This window comes from Tachyglossus aculeatus, chromosome 10 (genome assembly GCF_015852505.1).
Source record: "Tachyglossus aculeatus isolate mTacAcu1 chromosome 10, mTacAcu1.pri, whole genome shotgun sequence".
Classification (NCBI taxonomy): domain Eukaryota; kingdom Metazoa; phylum Chordata; class Mammalia; order Monotremata; family Tachyglossidae; genus Tachyglossus; species Tachyglossus aculeatus.
This window is the reverse complement of record NC_052075.1, coordinates 13,595,985-13,619,065: the sequence shown is the minus strand read 5'-3', so window position 1 is coordinate 13,619,065 and position 23,081 is coordinate 13,595,985. Positions and strand designations below refer to the sequence as shown.

The window sequence follows — 23,081 nt, the reverse complement described above, 5'->3', positions numbered from 1 at the left end:
TTTAAAAAATGTGTTATGTTGTAATTTTTAGCTCCTGTAACTGAACTTAACCTTAAATTGGTTTTAGCACATAAATAATTGAATATGCTAGATTTATGACACTTAACAATGACATTTTAAAAATTGTCAAGGATAATTATAGTATAAATATAAAATGTCCCATTCCTTTTCTTTATCTTAAGATGTTCATTTATTGTAATTAATGCTGCAAAGTTTCTTTTGTTTAAATCATTTTCACAGTTGTAATTACACTGTTGTCATATAATTATCTGTAGTCCTCGCAGTAATTTCTTTTATTTCATATGACAATTGAGAAAAAATGATTCAAACTGCTGGTGCTGCATTTATTAATGCTGTGGAGAGGTCTGCAGAAGCTCTGAAGATTTGGGTTTTGATTCATCTACAATTCTATTTTAAAAAAATATTGAAGTTATACACACAGGATCATAAAATGCAACCTGTTCATTTACAACTTTTCTAAGCACTGGGGGAGATACAAGGTCATCAGGTTGTCCCACGTGGGGCTCACATTCTTAATCCCCATTTTACAGATGAGGTAACTGAGGCCCAGAGAGGTGAAGTGGCTTCCCCAAAGTCACACAGCTGACAAGTACCAGGGCCGGAATTAGAACCCACAACCTCTGACTCCCAAGCCTGTGCTCTTCCCACTGAGCCACACTGCTATACTATGCATTGGAATAGGTACAAGATTATCTGGTTGGACTCAGTCCCTGCCCAACATGGTGTTCACAGTCTAAACAAGAGGGAGGACAGGTACTGAATCTCCCCTTTTAACAGTTGACAAAACTGAGTCACCGTTCTTGCCCAAGTACTGCAGACAATACCAGAGCTGAGATTAAAACCCAGGTTTCCCTGAATCCTAGCCCTGTGCTGTTTCCACCGGGCTAGGCTGAGAGATTAATATTCCACTACCTAAACAGGTGGTTAATCAGAGATTAATTTATTTATCAATGTTTTTCTTAGAGTTTTAATTCAAGTAGAACTGTATTCAATAGCTGAATTAATGTTCCAAATTATTCTCTCTCAAAAAATGAGGTTTCACATACGAATTACATTTTATTTTTCCATGAATCAGAGGGCTTTTCCCCACATGTTATTTTGCTGCAGGGGAATGAGAATGGAGTTGAAAGTGGTGAAGTCATCCTGAAAGGGAGCATAGCCCCTCTAATAAAGAAAGCACTGAGGCATAGGAAGCTGTCCTTGTCCATTCTCCCTCGTATTAGGAGTATAGAGGTCAGACATTTGGTTTTGCAGGAGACAGTCTAGTTTCATGCTGCTCTGTCTCCTGCCTAATATGAATGCTGTGTTGTAGCCCTTTTTAAAAATTTCAGCAGCCACACTGCTTCTCCCACTGAGGTCCACAGCTCAAATCGGACAGTGGAGTCCACTCAGACCTGGGAGGGAAACACAGAAGTTCAGGAGCAAGCAGGAAATGGCTTGACCTCCTGGAAAGAGCACAGATGGGGAGTCAGAGGATATGGGTTCCAATCCCGGCTCCACCACTTGCTGGATATGTGATCTCGGACTAGTCATAACTTCTTTGTGCCTCAGTTTCCTCATCTTTAAAATGGGTAATAAGTACCTGTTCTCCCTTCCCCTTAGACTGTGAGCCCGGCAGGAGACGGGGACTGTGTATAACAATTATCTTGTAACTATCCTATTGCTTAGTACAGTGCTTGGAACATAGCCCTTAAATACCACAATTAAGTCGGGGGCCCAGGAGTCACCTCAAAGAAATGTTCTAAGATTATGTGGAATCAGTGCACGTCCAGAAATTGGCACATTAGGTTGTAAATCCAATGAGGTACATGCGATGTGACGTGAATCTGCCCTGTCTGATAGTCATGAGAGCCATCATCAGTGTCCTCTCTGTCTGGAGGGGAAAGAACATAATTGAGTTTTGGGGAACCCGGGAAAATGAAATATATCCTAGAGTGCTTTAGAAGATTGCACAGGAAGATAGAAAATATCTACAAAATAGCACTACATCTTAGGAAGTTTTTGCAAATGAGCATCTTTCCCTCTCCCTTACTCTTTCTTTATGAGTATTTGTTTATCTCCAGCTGCTCCCGAAATCCCAGATAATAGTGGAGGCCCCAGTGCCTTTGTTGGCAGAGAAGATGAAACTTCTGATCCAACTGTTATTACTTTTCAAATAAACTACTTCGGGAAGGTCCACCTGAGGCTATTTTTAAAGACCGTTAATATATGTCATCTTGTGCAGAAAGGAGAAGCCTTTCTCATTAAGGTGTGGTGCTCTGAATACTGGATGCTTACCCTCTAGACCAGGTAATTAAAAAGGTGCGAGATTTAGGATGTGGGCTTGGGTCTTTGAAGTCCCTAATGAGGCTTTTGAAAAATGAAATACACTTGTGGGCTTGTCTTTGCAGATGAGGCAGTTGGGAAAAATAGAGGCAATTTTAGTACATTTCCTCTCTCCACTGGAGGCCCACCCAAGCTTGGTTGGTGAGTTCGCCACTCAGATGCAGCTTCCGGCTCTAACACAAACTGCAGCAAGTCACCAGGGTAGTCATCAATCTATGGAAATCTCTCACATGGTTTGACATTCCTAAATCAGTTGGTATTTTCGACAATGGACTTTGCCATCTGTTTTTGCTACTGTCACCCCCAAAACATCTCAACAGGTAGGTCTCTTCTAGTATCTTCCCATTTTATGGACGAACACAAAGAACCCTTGGGAATCAGTTCACTGACTGTGACTGACCTTGAAGATTTATGTAATAGATGCTCCAAGTCAGGCACAGCCAAAACATTTAAACAGGACAGATTTTTTTTTAAATACATCATGGTTAAAAATCAGTAACTCATAAAAAATAAATCTGACTTCAAGTATTCTTACATTGACAAGGTTTGAATGTCCCCAGTGAAAAAGTACAGTACCTTCCCATGTGATGTAACTCTAGGGTTCTCATGCCGAGATTTTCCAATGAAAATCAGGCAACTCTGATCAGTGAAAGGAAGTACTGTATCACCACAGTTTACTGATGCCTCAAGTACTTTTCTCTCTTTTCCTATGTTGTTTTTTTTTTTTCAAACGGAGCATTCTATGTGTGGTTCTCCATTGTCACATTTCCATTTAAACATCAACCTTTCTGCTTTTAAAATGCCTCCTGGGGAAGACTGAGGAGAAATCCCTGCTCAATATACCGCCTCCTAACTGGAACGCTTATGACCCCACATTCAGAGTCACCCTGAATACAGACCGCAATGGTCATTCAGGTTGAACTATGAACTCTCCTCCCTAGGTCCTTGAAACCCTTTTTCATAATAACCCTGCTCTCAGAGACTCAAGGCACCATACTACCACCCTTCCAGGACTAAAAGAGTCTCCAATTGTGATTCAGTTTAAACTCCATAAATACAGGATATTATATGAAGGGTCTCTCCCTCCTACTGGTGCTGAGGAAATGTTCTTTTGTTCAAGCTTCTTCACCCTTATTTAAAAATAACAGAAGAAAAGCAAACCCCTTTTTTACCCTTCCTAAAAGAAAGTGAAAATAAAATGGCCTATTTCCTTTACAAAGGGCGAATAACTGCAGTGTGCTATTTGTAATTTAAAAGCTCCAGGAAAGGCTATTCATAGAAGCCCAGGAGTGAGAGGAAAGTAAAATAGTCTGTGTCCATTACATCCTTCCTCTAAAGACTGCTTTGATTCAACATTCATTTTATTTTTATTTATAAAATATGAGGCATTCACTGCCTGTAATGTATCTCAAACAGAGTCAGCGTGCCTTACCAGAGGATAGGCGTTTTGCTTTAAACCTTACAGGAATTCCACTTGTGCTCTGGGTATTAATGGAATAGCATTTAGACACACAGTAAGTCAGAATTCAGCTATCAGGTAAAACATCCATTAAAGACTTTGTAACCTAAATTAAGTCTGTGTGAGGTTCTTTCTTAGGAGATGATGCATCATATGATGGTTCTTTTGTCATGGGATACTCCAAGTATATATTTGTAAAGTTTTTATTTGAAACAAATAAAATCTGAACTTCTCCTGGGAAACTTGACAGATGATAAAACTGCAGGAGGATGGTTTATGTGTGCGCATCTTAGTAATGAACCAAAATTGCTAATTTCTTTCATTTTAATCAGATGCCTGGATTGGTGGAATTCAGTCAGATTTAACAAACAGCATATGGAACTGTTAATGAAACAGGAGAACCTGTTATACATTTTTCACAATAATGGTCTGTTGCATTTATTCTTAAAAAAGTCAAGTCCTCTAATGATTCCACTCCCCTTTGTTTCAACAATAAACACATTGATTTTGGAAAGAGAGTCCAATAAAAGCAAACACAGAAGATGTTTCCGAATAATAGCCATTGCTGAAGTTTTGGTATGCTGCCCAAGTTCTAATTCCCTGCTGCCAAATGTTTAACCCCTGGCATACAATGTGCTTCTTAGAAAATCTCCTACACTGAATTCAGTCCCTTAGGGCCAATTTCAATTCTCAAATCACGAGGCTGCCAAGAAGGGGATAAACAGGTAATAATGGCAAGAGAGCGAAGGCTGGGACCTACTAAGCCATAAGGATGGAGATGCTGCTGGATCTTTATCCGTCGGCCACGGGTCAGTAATGAGATCTGGCTGCATATAAGAGTCCATGTAGAGGTTCTTGGGGACACTCCGGCAATAATGGCACCTGCCACAAGATGACTTCATTAGGAGGAAAGGTTCCCAACCCAATTCCTGGAAACTTGGTTCAGTTCGTTGCGAAGATTCGGAATTGAGAAAATATATTTTATATCCATATTAAGACAGATCTAAAGTACGTACGTGAGTTTGTCATTCCTATAATCTAATTTAAAGATGCCATTTGGGGAACCAAGATGATCTGTCATTAAGATGCTGTCTGATCTTACTGACTTGGTTTGGAGGAAATCACATCCATTCTTTCCACCTTAAGGTGCGGAATGGCATGATGCTCTGATACTCTGAAATAAAATGTCTTGGTAGTTTGCTATAATAATAATAAATAATAATGGCGGTATTTGTTAAGCGCTTACTATGTGCAAAGCACTGTTCTAAGCACTGGGAAGGATACAAGGTGACCAGGTTGTCCCACGTGGGACTCACAGTCTTAATCCCCATTTTACAGATGAGGGAACTGAGGCCCAGAGAAGTGAAGTGACTTGCCCAAAGTCACACAGCTGACAAGTGGCATAGCTGGGATCTGAACTCATGACCTCTGACTCCCAAGCCCGTGTTTTTTCCATTGAGCCACGCTGCTTCTCTTTGCTATCTGCAACCCAAACTTTCCCTGGCTAATGAATGCACTTATCTATACTGGTCTAGCATTCCCATTATTAATAATAATAATGGCAGCATTTATTACGTGCTTACTATGTGCAAAGCACTGTTCTAAGCGCTGGAATAATGTTGGCATTTATTAAGCACTTACTATGTGCAAAGCACTGTTCTTAGCGCTGGGGAGGTTACAAGGTGACCCATATGGGGCTCCCAGTCTTAATCCCCATTTTACAGATGAGGTAACTGCAGCCCAGAGAAGTTAAGTGACTTGCCCAAAGTCACACAGCTGACAATCAGCAGAGCCAGGATTTGAACCCATGACCTCTGACTCCAAAGCCCGGGCTCTTTCCACCGAGCTACGCTGCTTCATTGCCATAGACTCAACAGGCCTTCCCTAGTCTAGATCTTGGCCTGATCCCTAGTTCCAGAGATCATCATCATCAATCGTATTTATTGAGCGCTTACTGTGTGCAGAGCACTGTACTAAACGCTTGGGAAGTACAAGTTGGCAACATATAGAGACAGTCCCTTCCCAACAGTGAGCTCACAGTCTCACAGAGATGCAGTCTGGAAGGCAATGGAGTGCATATAGAGGACTGAGAGTGGCAAGACTGGCTCAGAATTCACTTGTGAATGCTACAGGGGTGTCTATCAGCATGATTCAGTTGCAATTACCCAAAGTGTCTGAGGCTCTGATGACACAAACTAACCAATGCTACACTTAGGACAACACCCTCCTCCACTCACCCTCAATAGTCAACCAGTTTAGACAGGAATACTTGAGACACTCTCAAACCAGAAGTGAGCCACGGCAAGACAATTGCAAATCCAGGGCAGTGGCCTTGAAAATGAATTCCAGGTCATTTCTAGTTTGATGCTGTAATTGGCCAAGCCAGATGCAGGTCCAGGCAGTGACTTCTGCGGGCCAGGTCTGAACTGGTGTGGATTTTTGACTTGTGCAAGGTTTCCCGTTCCAGGTACCCTGAGGGGCAAAATGCTTTAATGATCTAGCGCAACCATTAGGGGTTACCTTTAGCCCTGAACTGTGGTAACACCACCATAACCGGTTATCAAACCTCCCTATTGCCTACTCAGTTAGTGAGACCCAGGATCAGGAGCTGTTTCTGCATGGATGTCGGTTCAGTTGGAGACACAAGCCCTCGCAGAGACCATAAAAAAAAATAGTTTTCACCCATTTCTCCTCCTTAACTTCAGGCACAGTCCTTGAAGTGAGGTGATGCAGGCTTAAAAATGTTGAAGACTTGCCTTTTTGATGATTCATGCTTTTAGAAAGTTTTCCGAATTGCAACAGAGTTTCATTTTTAAGTAGAAGTCACTGGGTTGTCCTCCAGTGTGTACATGATATTTCTTTATGGCAATAGTCATGTGCAAACTTGAGAGAAGAGACAAGCCCTTAGTTTAATAACTCACCAACTGTGTAAATACCAGCCTTGCATTTATTTTCCCGGGTATTTTATAGGTAATTTTATCTGTTGGAGCAGAGAAACCATTTACTATAAAAAAAAAGACCCAAGTACATACAAAACCTGAGGATCATTCAACCAGAAACCTTTTTAACTTTCCTAAGGGGCAAGAAAAATCTAGTGAGAAATAAAACCTGCAGGTGTTTAGAAACAAGAATAACTATTACCAATGTTTGATCAGCCTTTCTTTATGAGAGGCATTTGAATCATCACCTTTTGGATGGGGTTTCTAGTTGGAACCTGCATTTGTGAGTTAGTCATGCCAACCCAATGTGCCTTAAGGTGTTTAGAGATTTATGTCTTCCAAAATGCTTCCCTTACAGGGCAACCTTGGCTGACAGTAGCAAGGCCATTCTGGACCTGAAGGTTTTAAGCAGATGAGTAATAAATTTTTAGACAACAGTTTAAAAAATTACAAGTTTGATAGCCAAGAAACTATTTTCATTGAGACGGAGGTCTCTACATCTCTTTGTAAAAAAAAAAAAAAAGACAGTGCTCTTATTAAAAAGCAACACATAATTTTGTCCTTAATTTCTTCAAAAGACAGTGGTGTTTAGCTTTTAAAAGCAGAGTACCTTGAATGAAATGAGCTTCACTTTAAAGAAACCCCACGAAATGGAAAGAAGCAGGTGAGAATTGACTGGAACCACCTCACACAGGTTTAATCGATCAACCAGTGGTGTTTACTGAGTGCTTACTTTGTATAGACAGCTGTACTAAGCCTTTGGGAGAGCATGATACAATAATGGGAGTAGACACAATCCGTGCCCATAGGAGATTTAACATTTTAAAGTCAAAAGCTATCATGGAAATAAAATCCAGAGTTCAGGTTTCTGTGAAGTTCAAGCCAGCTTTCTCCAGGAAGGGGTGAATGGGGTGGAGGGAATCCGGAGCACTTCCCGGTACATCACAGGAGCCAGGACATGGAAATCCAGCCACTGTGCAAGTTGTTACATGAGAAATACATGGAGTTTCCACTACTGGAGGAATCTATGTCAAGTAGGAGATACTGAGCCCTGGGCTTACAAAGTTCCAGCTAAGAAAAGAGATGGCCTAACAAGATGAAAAGGCAAATGTGCACAGTGGATTTCATGGTCCTTTTAAATAAGTGAGAAGAATGCTTGTAAGGTCAAGCAGCGTGGCTCAGTGGAAAGAGCACGGGCTTTGGAGTCAGAGGTCATGGGTTCAAATCCGGGCTCCGCCAATTCATTCATTCAATCGTATTTATTGAGCACTTACTGTGTGCAGAGCATTGTACAAAGCGCTTGGGAAGTACAAGTTGGCAACATATAAAGACGGTACCTACCCAACAGCGGGCTCACAATTGTCAGTTGTGTGATTTTGGGCAAGTCACTTCACTAATCTGTGCCTCAATTCCCTCATCTGTAAATGGGGATTAAGACTGTGAGCCCTCCGTGGGATAACCTGATCACCTTGTAACCTCCTCAGCGCTTAAAAGCTTGCTTTGCACATAGTAAACACTTAATAAATGCCATTAAAAAAAAGTTTGCCTTCTTCCCAGAGTATAAGTGTGTCTGTACATGTGTGTCCATTTTCTTGGTGTTGCCAGTGACATTTTGGTGCATTACAGTACTCACAAAGAAGGAAAGAGCAAAGAGATGGACCCCGTTAAACCTAACCCCAGGATGGGCACCCTGTGTCCTCTTCCTCTCTTGCTATAAAAGGGCCCTCCTGAGGAAGTAGACCTGGGACAATTACCCACCCTCCTCCTCCAGCTGTTCAATATAGCAGCCCCATAGGTAGGCACATATGATCCAGGATGTCAATTTTAAAATTACAACAGAATAAACTGCAGCAGGTATCCTCTAACTCACTGGAATAAAATGACTTTTGGAGGGGAAAAAGGTATGAAAGTACCTAAATCTCATAGAGCTGCTGCATAAGGTATGGGTTTTTTTTTTTTTTTACCAATAGAAATAAGGTCTATTATTGCAAGTCCCTTTCATTATACCGTTGAACAGGTAGAGTCCTGAATGGGCTGGAAATCTAGTGCGTGGATCAACCTGAATGAGCGGCAATCCTACGTATTACTGCGCGCTTCAAGCTCTCAATAAATATCATTGATTGATTGATGTTAATTTATCACTTGACTGAGCTCAAACCAAGTTCCTCAGACCATAGGTCCTGGTACAGGGATTAAAGCATGCCCAGGCAGTTTCCTGAGGACTGTGCCCATCCCTATTGGGATGTGAGCAATAGGGTGGCCAGGCTAGTCTAATACTAGATTGTAGGCTCCTTGAGGCCAAGGATCACATTTACTAACTCTAATTGTATCTCCCAAGTGCTTTCTCTTAAATGTTCAGTAAATACTACTGAGTGTTTTCCAGCTGGTCTATTCCCTGTTTTGTTTTACATGTTTTGTTTTGTTGTCAGTCTCCCCCTTCTAGACTGTGAGCCCATTGTTGGGTAGGGACCGTCTCTATATGCTGCCAATTTGTACTTCCCAAGCGCTTAGTACAGTGCTCTGCACACAGTAAGCACCCAATAAATACGATTGAATGAATGAATGAATGTCTGGTTCCATATTGGAATTTGTCTGGTTTTGTGTCTCTGGGTATAGATTAATCACTGACCACTCCAGAGTTCATTCATTCATTCAAATTTATTGAACACTTACTGTGTGCAAAGCACTGTATTAAGCGCTTAAAAGTTGTAAGGATCAGACACAAATTCAGCCTTCTTTCTGACTAGGAAGGGAATGCAAGAGCTCAAGAGCACTGAATCAATCAGCCAGTGTTATTTATTGAGCACTTACTGCGTGCAGAGCACTGAACTAAATTTTTGGGAGAGTACATTACAACAGAATTGGGTGATAAACTCCCTGCCCAAGAGGCAGCTTACTGTTTAGAGTGGAGCTTATAGTTTAAGGGTGTCCCTGAGAGAAACACTGTTAAGAATCCATCAGCTGTATTTACTGAGCACTTACTACATACAGAGTACTGTACTAAGCACTTGGAGAGTACAGTACAATCGAGTTGGTTAGATGTGATCCCTGCCCACCAAGAGTTTGCAGCCTAGAGGGGATCATGTGAACTCTACATACTCTGGGATATTGGACCTTGTGACCCCATCACGCTATGCTACCTGTAATGGCTGCAAAGTCACATGCATCTCCTTCTCCCAGACACAGAAGAACCATCAGTGCCTAGCTTAGGAGGGACCCAGGATAAATTATCTGGGTCAGGGATGACAGTGGGATGGGTGAGGAGAGGATTTAAAGATCAGAACCATTTGTCAGGACAATCATTCTGCTCCTGCTCTCCCAAAGAATGAGTCCCTGGATTTATTAGTTCTGTGGCTAATTTGGTTCCACCCTGACTGGCTCCGTTGTTGCCAGAGCACTAGGTCTCAGTCAGTTGTCCTGCTTCTCTCTGTACCAGTTGAGGGACCACGTGAGGCTTCCTCTCTGTAGATCAGTTGTCCACAAATGTACAAACTCATCATGTATCTCTTCCTAAAATATGTCACTGAAAAGATTATCTTTGGCACTTCCAACTTTGAAATGAACAACTCCTATTCTTTTCCAAGCATTGTTTTGATTAATACAAAGAACACGATCCTTCATAGCCTGAGAGCTGTGGAAAGTGAGATGATAATGTGAACTGAAAATACTTTTTGTTTCTAAACTGGGTCACAATGTGCAATCTACCTTGTCCAAGTTAGTGATCTTGATATTTTTGTTTTAACTTGTTTCTCCTGTATCTAAAGAACAAATCAGCCCTGAAGAACCCTTCAGGAACTAATGTTCTTAAGTTGTATTGCACAATTGTAATTATTTAGATAAGTGGAAAATTGAAATCACAAAGAATAGTTTCAAATTCAAAGCATGAAAGCTGAACTGGGTAGTACCTAAACTGTTTTCCTTCCCCCGTGGGAATAACACATTAGCTAGAATTCTTTAATTGAAGCAATCATCTTTCATATTTGTTTCTTTAGCTTCTGAGCCAGGTCTGCGTCCGCAATTAAAGAACAAACAACTACTACACGGAAAACAAACATTTTTTGATCTCCTCTAAATTGTAATCCTTAGAAAGTACAGCAAGCCGCATGGCTCAGTGGAGAGAACATGGGCCTGGGAATAAGGAGGACCTGGGTTCTAATCCTGACTCCTCCACTTGTCCTTTGTGTGACGTTGGGCATATCACTTCACTTCTTTGTGTCTCAGTGATCTCCTCGGGACTCTTTCCAACCACTAACTCTATCTACCCTGGCACTTAGTCCAATGCCTGGCACATAATTAGAGCTTCACAAATACCTTAAAAAAGGAGGCAGAGCTCAACTGGGTTAAAACTGAATTCCTTGAGGGGAGGGCTTAAGGGGTTTGGTTATTTTTGTTATTTTGAAACTATGTCCCAGTATAGTGGTGATTAGACATGAACTAAATAAATTGTTTAAAAGTCTGTTAAATTTTCCAGCTCAAGGTAGTATACTTGTGTGATTACAGAATTAATTGCCAGCACCCTCCAACTTGATTGGGACCTGTGTGCAAAACAACTGTGGAATTAAACCCAAAGTGAGGTATCCTCCTCACCACATAAGCAACTAAATCCCACGGACTAAAGAGAATTCCCCATGTAGTCAGAGCAGAATGACATTTTTCTAAACACCACATGTCAATTCTACATTCATGTTGGACTTGGGCATGCATCTTTCACTATTGATTTTACTCCCTGGGGCACAACTTTTTCAAGTCTCTTAATTAGAGACTTCTAATGTTACCAAACCAAGTCCTTACCCTATTGAGGAAAAAAAAAAGATTACAGGTTGGAAATCTGCTTGAGCTTCTGTTCATGGGCTAATTTAAGGAGAGGAGAAATTTATTATTCCTCTGACCCAGGCACACAGAAGTTGGGGCAGAAATGGAAAATGAGCCTCCGGAACTAATTTGCTCCTCAATGAGAGTCCCCTGAACTGAGAATTATTTTAGGACAGGTTGGAGTGAGTCCACTGTGGGGTGGTTATGTGCACAAGAGGCATACAAATTTGTGAGGGCTGCCTATGAATCCTAACAATCTTGAGGTGAAGGGGCTGAACTACAATCCAACACGGAACTCCAGCCCACGCACCCAAGCCCACCCCAGCCATTTGATGCAATCTTGTTGCCATCCCGGTAGGTGCCCTTTACAGGCATCCCTTCTGGACCGAGCAGTGACCGCTGGCCACCCCAATCTGCAGTTGGCCCTGCTTCACATCTTTTCTGGCCCTAGAGGATTTTTTTTCCTTTTCAAATAGAAATAAAACAAACCCAAGCCTTCTCATTTCGTCTTCTCTGTCCGCCCTGTGGGGAGAGGGACCTAAGGCAGCATGAACCCTGAGGTCTCCATGCCCTGCCAGGAAAGCCCAGCCTGGCTCCCTGCCCTCCTGCAGTCCTGTGCACATCTGTAGGGGCAGGGTGGTAGAAGCAGCGTGGCTCAGTGGAAAGAGCCCGGGCTTTGGAGTCAGGGGTCATGGGTTCTAATCCTGGCTCTGCCAATTGTCAGCTGTGTGACTTTGGACAAGTCACTTAACTTCTCTGTACCTCAGTTCCCTCATCTGTAAAATGGGGATTAAGACTGTGAGCCCCCCGTGGGACAACCTGATCTCCTTGTAACCTACCCAGTGCTTAGAACAGTGCTTTGCACATAGTAAGCACTTAATAAATGCCATCATTGTCATTATTGTTATTATTAAAATGGCAAAGGAAAGCAGAGGGTAATGCTTTCCCCACTGCAGCTACAGCTTCGGAAACCCAGAAAAATGAGCCAGGATAGGAGAAGAAACTGGGTTTTCCTGCTTCCTCATCTCTGGAGAATGGGAAAATGAGCTGGGACAGTGGACAAAAATTTGTTTCCCACTTCCCCACTCCAGAGCCTGGAAAAATAAGCCAGGACATTGAAGGAAAATGTGTGTACTGTTGGCCTGAGTTCCTTCATCTAGAGCTTCACAGAAAGTCTCACCTCCCTCTTCCCCAGCACGACCCACCGTTGCTTAGAATGTCAGGTGTCCTACTCATTTGAACGATGAGAAGATCAATCATTGGCCATTAAAAAGCAAGGGATTCTCATATCATCTTGAAGATTGTAACTGAGTAGAACAAAATGCTCCAACCCCATTGTGGAACTGCTGGAAACTCCACAAGTGGCTTCATTCTGGAGACTACTTTGCTGCCCAAACCTCTGGAGAACATGGAAGCTCTTAATAGGCAGGGATCATGTCTACCAAAACTAGAGCACTCTACACCAAGCACATAGTGCAGTGCTCTGCACACAGTAAGTGCCCTGATTGACTGAGCTCAAAGAGCGGTATTGTTAAACACATAGCATTTTGGCCAGCTGATAATCTGGGGAAAGAAGGTTAGGCACTACTCTTTCACAGAGGACAAGGACTGTTCCTGATCTTATATTGTATTTATCTAAGTTCATAGTACAGTACTTGGCACATAGTAAATGCTTAAATACCACAATTATTATATGTGAAGTTCAAAGCCTCTAAACGCTTACATTGCTTGCATCTCCAATCTTCTACTAAAAACTAGCCTGTTGGGAGAATGAGTGGGAAATATTTAAAGATTAGAACAACTGGAAGATGAACTTCCCTCTTACTTATCCTTCTGACCCTGCAGTCCCAGGGATGACCTTGGCAAAATCTAATATTCCTAAAACTTGGTATGGAAAGAGAGTGTCGACTTTCTCTATGCCACACTTGGAGATTTACTTCAGTGTTCCCAGAATCCACTTAGAGGGAAAATTGGCATAGCAATGACGAGACTCTAGATCATATGGGAGGTTAGTTGCTCCATTTGTAATTGCTTCACTTATGCTCTCTGTTATTTTATCATCACACCAAAAAATAGTCATATACATTGGAAGTGATGTATATCATAAATCAATTTTATTTTTTGAGCACTTTCTGTGTACAGAGCACTGTACTAAGTGCCTGGGAGAGTATAATAGAATTGGAAGACATGATCCTTTCCCACAAGGACCACAAACATCATGTACATGCAGTAAGTATGGAGTTAAACGTGGGAACATATTTTCCATCTAAAGACTTCATTTAAGGATTTTCTGATCAATCATTTCACCATCAATGTTTAGCACAGTGCTCTGCACACAGTAAGCATTCATCAAATCCCATTAATTGATCTGTATTACCAAGTTCCTTTCTTATACAATGTCTTGACTGGGCACTTGTGAGCATTCACTAGAAGCCAAAGACAGCCTCTGCCCTTGAGAAGTTTACAATCTAATGTCTATTTGTAGTTTCTCGGACTTCATGTCATGAGTAAAAACTTCTTTTAGCAGACAGACTTTTTCTGATGACTTCTGAATATACGTGATGTTTGTCACCCTCAAACTGAGCCCGTTTCATCTATTTGAATATTTTAATTTTATATTGGTGTCTTGAGGGGATCATGAAAAAAATTTTAAAAGTATAATCAAGGCACATGATTTCTTCCTTGTCTAATCCTGCTCCTGGCTCTCACAATAATGATGTGACCGTGTTCTCCAGAATAACATGCAAATCGAGTAACTTTAATAGACTTATGGACCTTTTTAGAGGCAACAGCTACACATGGCTGCACATTTTGCTTAATTGGTAAATGTTTTAAGGCAATTGCTAAATAATGTCCTTTTTTCTAAGGAGCTGATGGCTTTAAAGAAATGAGTTTTCTTTCCCTCACCATTCTGCGCAGAACCTCAGCTCACTGGCACGGAAACTACCGAATTACAGAAAGGTTGGCGGGTCACAGTGCTAAATGCTCTAATTTCAAGAAAACGATCCAGAACTATTACGTACCTACTCACCTATTTGCAAATGAATAGTAATAATACAAATAACTCAGGTATCTGTTAAGCTCTTACTGTGTGTCAAGCACTGCACTAATGCTTGGGTAGACACAAGATAATCGGGTCAGAAATGGGCCCTGCCTCTTGTGAGATTCACAATCAAAAAGGAAGGGAAGAGGAGGTATTTTACTCCCATTTTACAGTTGAGAAGAAAGCTAAGGCACCAAGAAGTTAAGTGACTTGCTCCAAATCATCCAGCTGGCAAGTAGTGGAGCCAGGATCAGCATTCAGCTTCTCTGAGTTTCAGAGTGCTTTTACCACTAGACTGCAAGTGGGTGAGTTACGAGGGATTTCTCCAGTATCCACCTGCATGTCAGCATTAAATAGAAGTAGTAATAACAGCGACAACTGTGAGTTTTTCAGTTGTATTAATATCACCAAAGGGATTTCAAAGACGTGCTGTGGAGATGACACTAGCGATGACTTTTTCAACTTAAAGGCCATAACTGCATCAGACTAGTTTTGAAAAGAAACCATCTTCTTTTTTATCCAATTCAAACGAGGCCTAATGCAAAGGGAGGCAGAAAGCAAATATTAGAAAAAGGTTACACCAGACAGCTGTGTGATTGAACCTTTTCAGAATCCTGCCTCCAAGCCTACCATGGGAAACCAGTCAAAAGCATGGCTTACTGGAAAGACCACAGGACTAAGTTATCAGCTCCCATTCGTCTATAACATCCCTGTGGGAAGTGATCATGTCCAACTCTACTGTCCTCTCTATACAGGAGGCATTCAATAAATATCATTGATAGACTGAAAGGACTGGAATTCAGGAGTCACAGATTCAAGGCCCAGGTCAGGATCATGGGAGAGCCATTTAGCCTCACTGAGCTTCAGTTTCCCCATCTTTAAAATGGGAGTAAGATTGTGAGTCCTGCCCAGTACTGGGGACAGAGTCTGACCTCATAGCTTTATATCTACTCTGGACTGATGCATATATCTACTTATATCTACTGAGGATTCAAAGCAAGCACTGAATGCCACTATCATTGTCATTCTTTTTATCATTGTTAAGAGGACATCTGCATAACTGGCAGCCTGTTTTGAGGTCTTCCAGTTTCCCTTTCATATCCAACTTTCTTCATAGTAAGCACTCAACAAAGAGCAGAAATAAGGCTAAGAATAAAATGATGACTAAGATCTGTGGGACTCAAGATTTTTTTTTTTTAAAAAGCCCAAAACAACAAACTATTCGCCAAGCTGGTTTCGCTTGGTGATATGAAGTCAGAGCATTGGAAGGAAGCCCGAGAGTATTAGCCAAAGAAAAATGTCAAAATTCAGTGAAGGCATGTTAAAACAAATCTTCCAAGACATCCAGTACCCACGATATGAGCAGGGAACAGAGTGATGAGCAAACATGTCTTCCACAATGAAAACCTCCCAAGAATGAGTGACCGGTGACAGGGATAAAATCTCTCTACCTGGGAGTCAATAAAAATAGAAGTAACTCAGTGGGTTACAATGGTTTTGATGGAATTTTGCCCCGAAGCTCTAGAGACTGGGCTTCACCATTGCCTGTTCCTTTTCACCTACATTTTTATTATCACTGATATCTATTAAGAGAGTGGGTAAATAATAGGAGATTAGAGAGTCCTCCCTTAAACAGTTGAGAAAGCTAACTCTACAGCTCTCTAGCAAAGTGCAAATCCCCCTCCTGAGCAAGCAGAAACACACACCCCCTAGTCAAGGAGCGAGAAGATATGTTCTTTTTTTCAGTAGGAAAATGACAGATAAGGACAGAACCTTATTAGAACTTCTGCACTTTGTATATTCTAATTAAAACTACTTGCACATGAAATATTTAAATGCAAATCAACCTGCCTGCAGGCAATTGATATGATTAACTTAATAGGCTCCTGATGTTGGAGTGATACCGTGGGCACAGCTAAGATCCCTACATGGGCAGGAATTGAACACTCAAGGGGTTTTCTTTTAGGAAAAATAAGAAAGACCACTTTGTGGAGAAATGTTTAAAAACAATATTTAAACCTGTACTACCTGGAATAATAGAGATGAGCTAGAAGATCCAGTGATGGTCAGAACTACTCTGTTGGTATTTGAGAAGAGAGGGTGAAGGCTGATAGTGATTAGCATTCTGAATTTAATTCAAAGAAAGCTCTGAAACCCAGCCCCAGTATAAGGGTGAGGGGAGGCCCCTTAAAACTACTCCTTTATCAGGAGATTTTTTTGGTGAATAATTGGATAGATTTGAGCTTGTATTTTGACATAGCCCCTTGATGCAGGCCTCTGGCAGGGACAGCACAGTGTATTTATTTGTGAACAGCTACCCTGTCCTCAGGGTCCACAAAGAACAAACAAGCAAATAATTCATGTGCTTTTATGCCCTCACCATGAAAAGAACCACGGTTACATTCTCGAGCAAACACTTTCTAGTCTTACCTGTCCCTGCAAGTTTCTCTGGCCTCAGCTAGCTTCCAGAAACCTCTATGGAAAGGTTTATGTCCCTTTTCCAGCTTTATATTTGTTCCAGTGGCTGTCCTATGGCTTCAAGGGAATGGAATTTTCCTATTATCCTGAGCTTGACACTCCTGTATGTTGGCATAACTGGGGAAACGCCATCTTCCTGACCTCTGGAATTATCCAAGAAGTGAAGCATTTGAGAAGAAAATGTAATATATGCAAACAAAAATGTCCCCTCATCCGATCCTAACATAACGTGATAATGTGACTGGGGAAAAGTTACACTTGGAGCGAGATGCGTTCCTTCCCTTCATCTGAGTCACTAAGTGGACTGCACATTTCTAGATGTGCTGAGCTGCTGACAAAACACATTCTATTTCTGAATGAGATGTAAGTCTGAATCGGGCCGAATTGGGCAGCCAATGAATCCCTCATCCTTCAACCCAGAAAGACCTTTTGTCCCGTTTTTATTAATGTGTTAGCTCTGAGGACTGCTGAGATCCAATGAACAGGCAGAGCTGAGTGCAATTTCAAATGAAATCTGGGGTGAACTTTTCTTTAGTCTCTTACTGGAGCAATAGGATCTATAAAAGAAATTACATTACTCTCAGTCCTTCAAGCACAAAAATGATTCACCGAGGGATATCCCTGCTTATGGATGCATCAGTGCCTTGTACCACCCAATCATCGACTCTGTGAAGTACTACAGAGAGAAAGCTTACAAGGGAAGCGATGGTTCTTATCCTTTCAAATTAGGTGGGTATTTTTGTTTGAGTTCAGTTTTCCCAGCACTACAAATTGCTGCATTAGTTTATTTGATTCCATATGCACTTATCAGAGTACAACACATTCAATCTTAGCTGATGAGGACAATGCAGATTTGTTCATGCCTATCTAGTTTCTCTATTATTGTCATTGGTAGGGCTCTCCTCAATAAGATTGAGGCTTTCTGACCAAAAGAGGAAAGCAAAAATACTGTGGCCTTTGCCTGGCTGATTGATCAACAAATTGAAATAACCTTGATTTGTTCCCGTGTTTCTCTCTTGCTGCCCATTACCAATATGTCCCTTACACATTTCCTCCACTTTCTACTTCAGCCCATTTAACATGCTCACCGCCCCCACCCTCAGTCTTCTTGCCTTAGGCAAACTGCTCACATAAACCCCCTTTTGTTCTAAATCTGTCTCAGGATTTTTGTCTATTCTCATGCTCTATCTTTCCCATTAGAACATAAATCATTTGAGGACAGGGATCTTGCCTTGCCTTTTCCTTTATAAATCCCCACAATGTCCACGCTCTAAACCCTGGGGGCTGTGGGAGGGTTCAGTGCCTATTAGAAGTAGCATGGCCTCCTGGACAGACCACAGGCCTGCTGGAGTCAGAGGACCTGGGTTCTAATCCCAGCTCTCCCAATTATGTACTGTCTGACCTTGGGCAAGTCATACAGTAAGCATACAGAAAATCATGAGTGAGCACTTAATAATAATAATAATGATATTTGTTAAGCACTTACGATGTGCAAAGCACTGTTCTAAGCACTGGGGGGATACAAGGTGATCAGGTTGTCACACGTGGGGCCAACAGTCTTCATCCCCATTTTACAGATGAGGGAACTGAGGCACAGAGAAGTTAAGTGATTTGCCCAAAATCACACAGTTGACAATTGGTAGAGCTGGGATTTGAACCCATGACCTCTGACTCAAAAGCCTGTGCTCTTTCCACTGAGCCACGCTGCTTCTCATGCTTACCAAATACCATCATTATTATTGTCACATCACTTCTCTGTACCTCAGTTTCTTCATCTGTAAATAGGGGATTAAATACTTCACACTGAGATTGTGATCCCTGTGTGGATTAGGAAGTGTGTGTGATCTAATAATAATAATAATAATGATGGCATTTGTTAAGCACTTACTATGTGCGAAGCACTGTTCTAAGTGCTGGGGAGGATACAAGGAGATCACGGTGTCCCACGTGGGGCTAACAGTCTTAATCTCCATTTTACAGATAAGGGAACTGAGGCTCAGAGAAGTTAACAGACTTGCCCAAGGTCACACAGCAGACCTTGTGGGGGAGTCCAGGGTTAGAACCCATGATCTCTGACTCCCAAGCCTGTGCTATTTCCACTGAGCCACGCAAGATCTGATTATTTTGTTTCTACCCAGCCCTTGTTACAAAGCTTAGCACATAATAAGTGCTTAACAAATACTACAAGTATTATTACTGCTGAATGAACTGGAGCCTGGGCCTTCTGTTAGGGTTTTCAGCCACTTAAAGAGTCCTGGTTTATCCATCCACAGCACAGGAAAAAGTTCAGAAAATTTGAGTGTTGTTAACAATCAGGAGGGATCATGGTGGATGGATATTGATATTTTGGGTTCACTAATACCAGTTGTGGTAGAGAGGGTATCCCAGGGAACTAGAAGCACTGTTGATAGGCAGCATGGCCTTGTGGAACCAGCAAGGGCCTGAGACTCAGAGGATCTGGGTTCTAATCCTATCTCTGCCATCTGAGAAGCAGGGTGGCTTAGTGGAAAGAGCACAGGCTTGGGAGTCAGAGGTCGTGGGTTCAAATCCGGCCTCCGCCACTTGTCAGCTATGTGACTTTGGGCAAGTCACTTCACTTCTCTGTGCTTCAGTTACTTCATCTGTAAAATGGGAATTAAGACTGTGAGCCCCACATGGAACAACCTGATGACCTTGTATCTACCCCAGTGCTTAGAACAGTGCTTGGCACATAGCAAGTGCTTAACAAATACCATCATTATTATTATGTGTCTACTGTGACACCTTGGGCTAGCCCCTAAACTTCTCTGTGCTTCAGTTGCCTCAGATTGTGCCCAACATGATTATCTTGCATCCCACCCCAGGCCTTAGAACAGTGCTTGGCACATAGTAAGTGCTTAGCAATTTCTTGCATCAACAAACCCAATCAGGAGAGTCCAGCCTGCAAGACAACTTCCTTTGCATCTTGAATGAGAAGCATGTTTAATTTGGTTTCCTGACTCTTTGAAATAATTGCTTAGCTACCACTACTCTGACTTTTCAACATTGGTCTGAAAGTTACCCAGGTTTTGAATCAATTTGAGGATGGCAGGTTCTCCGTTACTCAAGCAAAGGTATGAAGTGAAGGAAGGAAACTAGCACAGTGTCTCTGTGCATTCATTTGTGTCTCAGACGGAATATCGAGTGAGGCGGATCACTGGTCTGACCTGGCAACGTCACTGCGGATGATCTTATGGTCTTAGATAAGTTCTTCAAAACCAAGCGTGTCTTGGACATTTTCCTGTGAGAACATTTTGAACTGTACCTGTACATGAGAAAATATCCCAAAATATCCATCTCTTAACAACATGCAATTCTCCTGCACCCCCAAACTATGAACATGGAAAAATCTCCACATATAAAAAAATTAAGTAAAATTTGAAAGCTGAACAAAACACCTTAAAATAATGTTGCAACAGCTGTGCACTTCCTCAGCTATCCTATTTTTCCTCATAAAGTGGCATGCCTCTAACCACAGAATACACTCAAACATGCCAATAACACAATTGACTTCCTTTGGATTTCCCACATCAGTGAAAGTCTATTTTAAAATGTCATTTAGGGTGCCATGATAACTTCCAATCATTTGAGAGTTAACTCAGTCACTAGCTATGGCTTTACTAATGTCACACAGATGCTTGGGCTATGGCATGACATGTCATGGACACAGAACTAAGCAGCAAAACAGATGGTGATCAGCGTAGAATTATGAGCAACTCAGCACATGTATCCCCCACAGAATCTGAAAAACCAGCATTTGCTAACTGCCCTCAGTGTTTGTTAACTAATTGTCTGCCCATAGCTATTAAGGATGTATGGAGATTTGGGACTGAAAAAGAGATAGAATCCAACACCAGCAACAGTAGTTACAGAGTTGGGACAGCAGACAAACCTGGGTAGAGGAAAGAAAAGACCTGCATTCCATCGGTCAATCAATCAGTAGTATTTATTGAGTGCTGGCTGTGCGCTGAACATTGCACTAAGTTCTTAGTTGAATATAATTGATATTTGCAGACAGTATGAAAATAATAGTAAAATTAGTAGAATTACTAGATCTGATACTTGCTCTTATGGAATTTACAATCTAGCTGGGGAGCCAGACATCACCATCAATTAATGACACAACTTCTCCCGGTCATCAAGAACCCCAAAGATAATTAAATTAGCTAAGATGCAAGCTATGGGTCTGCTCAGGAAAAAAAAATGAAGATTTAATATTCCAAGAGGAAATGGGATGGTACAGTGGTTTTGAGGTAGGTAGGGAGGGCATAGAGGATGAGCTCAAATGAAATGAGAGACAATTAAGGACACTGAAAGAAGAGGAGAAGGAAATAAAGACAACAATAATAATAATGATAATAGGATTTATTAAGTGCTTCTATGTGTCAAGCACTGTTCTAAGCACTGGGGTAGATTCAAGTTAATCGATTTGGACTGGACACAATCCTTATCCCAAATGGGGCTCAGAGTCTAAGTAGGAGGGAGAAAAGACATTTAATCTCCATTTTAAGATAAACTGGGACATAGAGAAATTAGGTGACTTGCCCAAGGTCACACAACAAGAAACTGGCAGAGTCAGGATTAGAACCCAAGTCTTCTGACTCCCAGGCACATGCTCTTTCCAATAGGCCAAACTGCTTCTTAAGAATGGAAGAACAGGATAAAGAAAAAACCTTCTGTCTCTAGCTCTCTGCCTATGTATCTCTTGCATATTGCTTGCCCTTCTTTGTCTCAGTCACATCTATTTCTTTTCTTCCACTGGCTCTGTACCCTTGCATTCATTTTTGAACTCTCCCTTCCTTATTCTTTGGTTTATCTTGCTCTTTTGACTTTTTCTTCCCCTGACAAGTTGGGTGGGGAGGCTCCAGGAACTGTGATTTTAAAAAAGGATCAGCCAACAAAATGTAAGTGGGGTGGGGAAGCCAGTAAATACACGACCATGAAAATTTTTTGTTTGAAAAATAGCTGTTCTAGACCCCCTAATATGAAGTGAGCATTAAGCTAGCAGGCGGTATGTATTCATTGAGTAATTATCCTATGAAGATAATTGAGTTATACCGTATGAAGAAATAAGTTGTAGTACTCTAGGGATGGGTCCTGGTTTCTGTATTATTCAATATTGTCATCAATGACCTGGAAAAACAGAATGTATTGGTAATACTTTGATGTGGCAGAGATGACAGGGAGAAACGGGCATATTTGGAGCTAGGACCAAGTTTTATATTCCTCAGAGTAAATCAGAAAAATAATGGTCAAGAGGTTGACAAACACTGATTCTCAATCTTTTCTGAAGGCTGAACAACTTGAAATCAGCTTAACTTGTAGCATGAGGAAGGTAGGTAGGTTATGAGAGAATAATTCTTTGATCATGAAAAATAAGATATGGAACTTGAGTTCCTGCTTTGCAGCTTCATTAAACTGCAAAATGCTTTGTTTTCACTTCTAAAAAAATACTAAGTAATGCTACGGTCAGAGAGTGGAGTCTGTGGGTTAGAGGGGATTTGAGAGTCATGAAGCAGTAGAATGACTTTCACCACAAGAGATGTGAATTTGGATAAAATGGTTTCTAGTTCAGTAGATGCTTGACTGATCCCTTGGGTTAATATTGTTAACCATAGTTTAAATTAACAAGTCAGTCTAATAATCTGGTATATCAGAACCACACAGTGTGAGACAGATTGTAGTGTTTGAGAGGAATTCAATAGACCGAAGTGTTTAGACATAAATTAAAAGTGCATAGGCTGTAAAGCCAGAAAACTAAGTATATAAAATATGGCAAATATGGCAGATTATGGCCAAGGGAGAATCATTTCTTCCCAGGTGAAGTAGTTAAACATTGTAAAGGGGAATTGAGGGAGGGTTTATATCCTGAAAAATATAGGTAACTTTGTTTGCGATGGAATCATTCCTTGCCAAAGTGGCAGAGAACTGGTTTAGCCAGAGGACACAGGTTCAAGTCCAAGCTCTGCCGCTAACCTGCTGTGTG

General features: G+C 41.4%; 1 protein-coding gene across 1 annotated transcript in view; it reads right to left on the bottom strand.

Moving 5' to 3' along the window:
• PCDH7 (protocadherin 7) overlaps positions 1 to 23,081 on the bottom strand; it is a 432,112-nt gene that overhangs the window by 196,583 nt on the left and 212,448 nt on the right. The gene's annotated exons all lie outside the window — the stretch shown is intronic.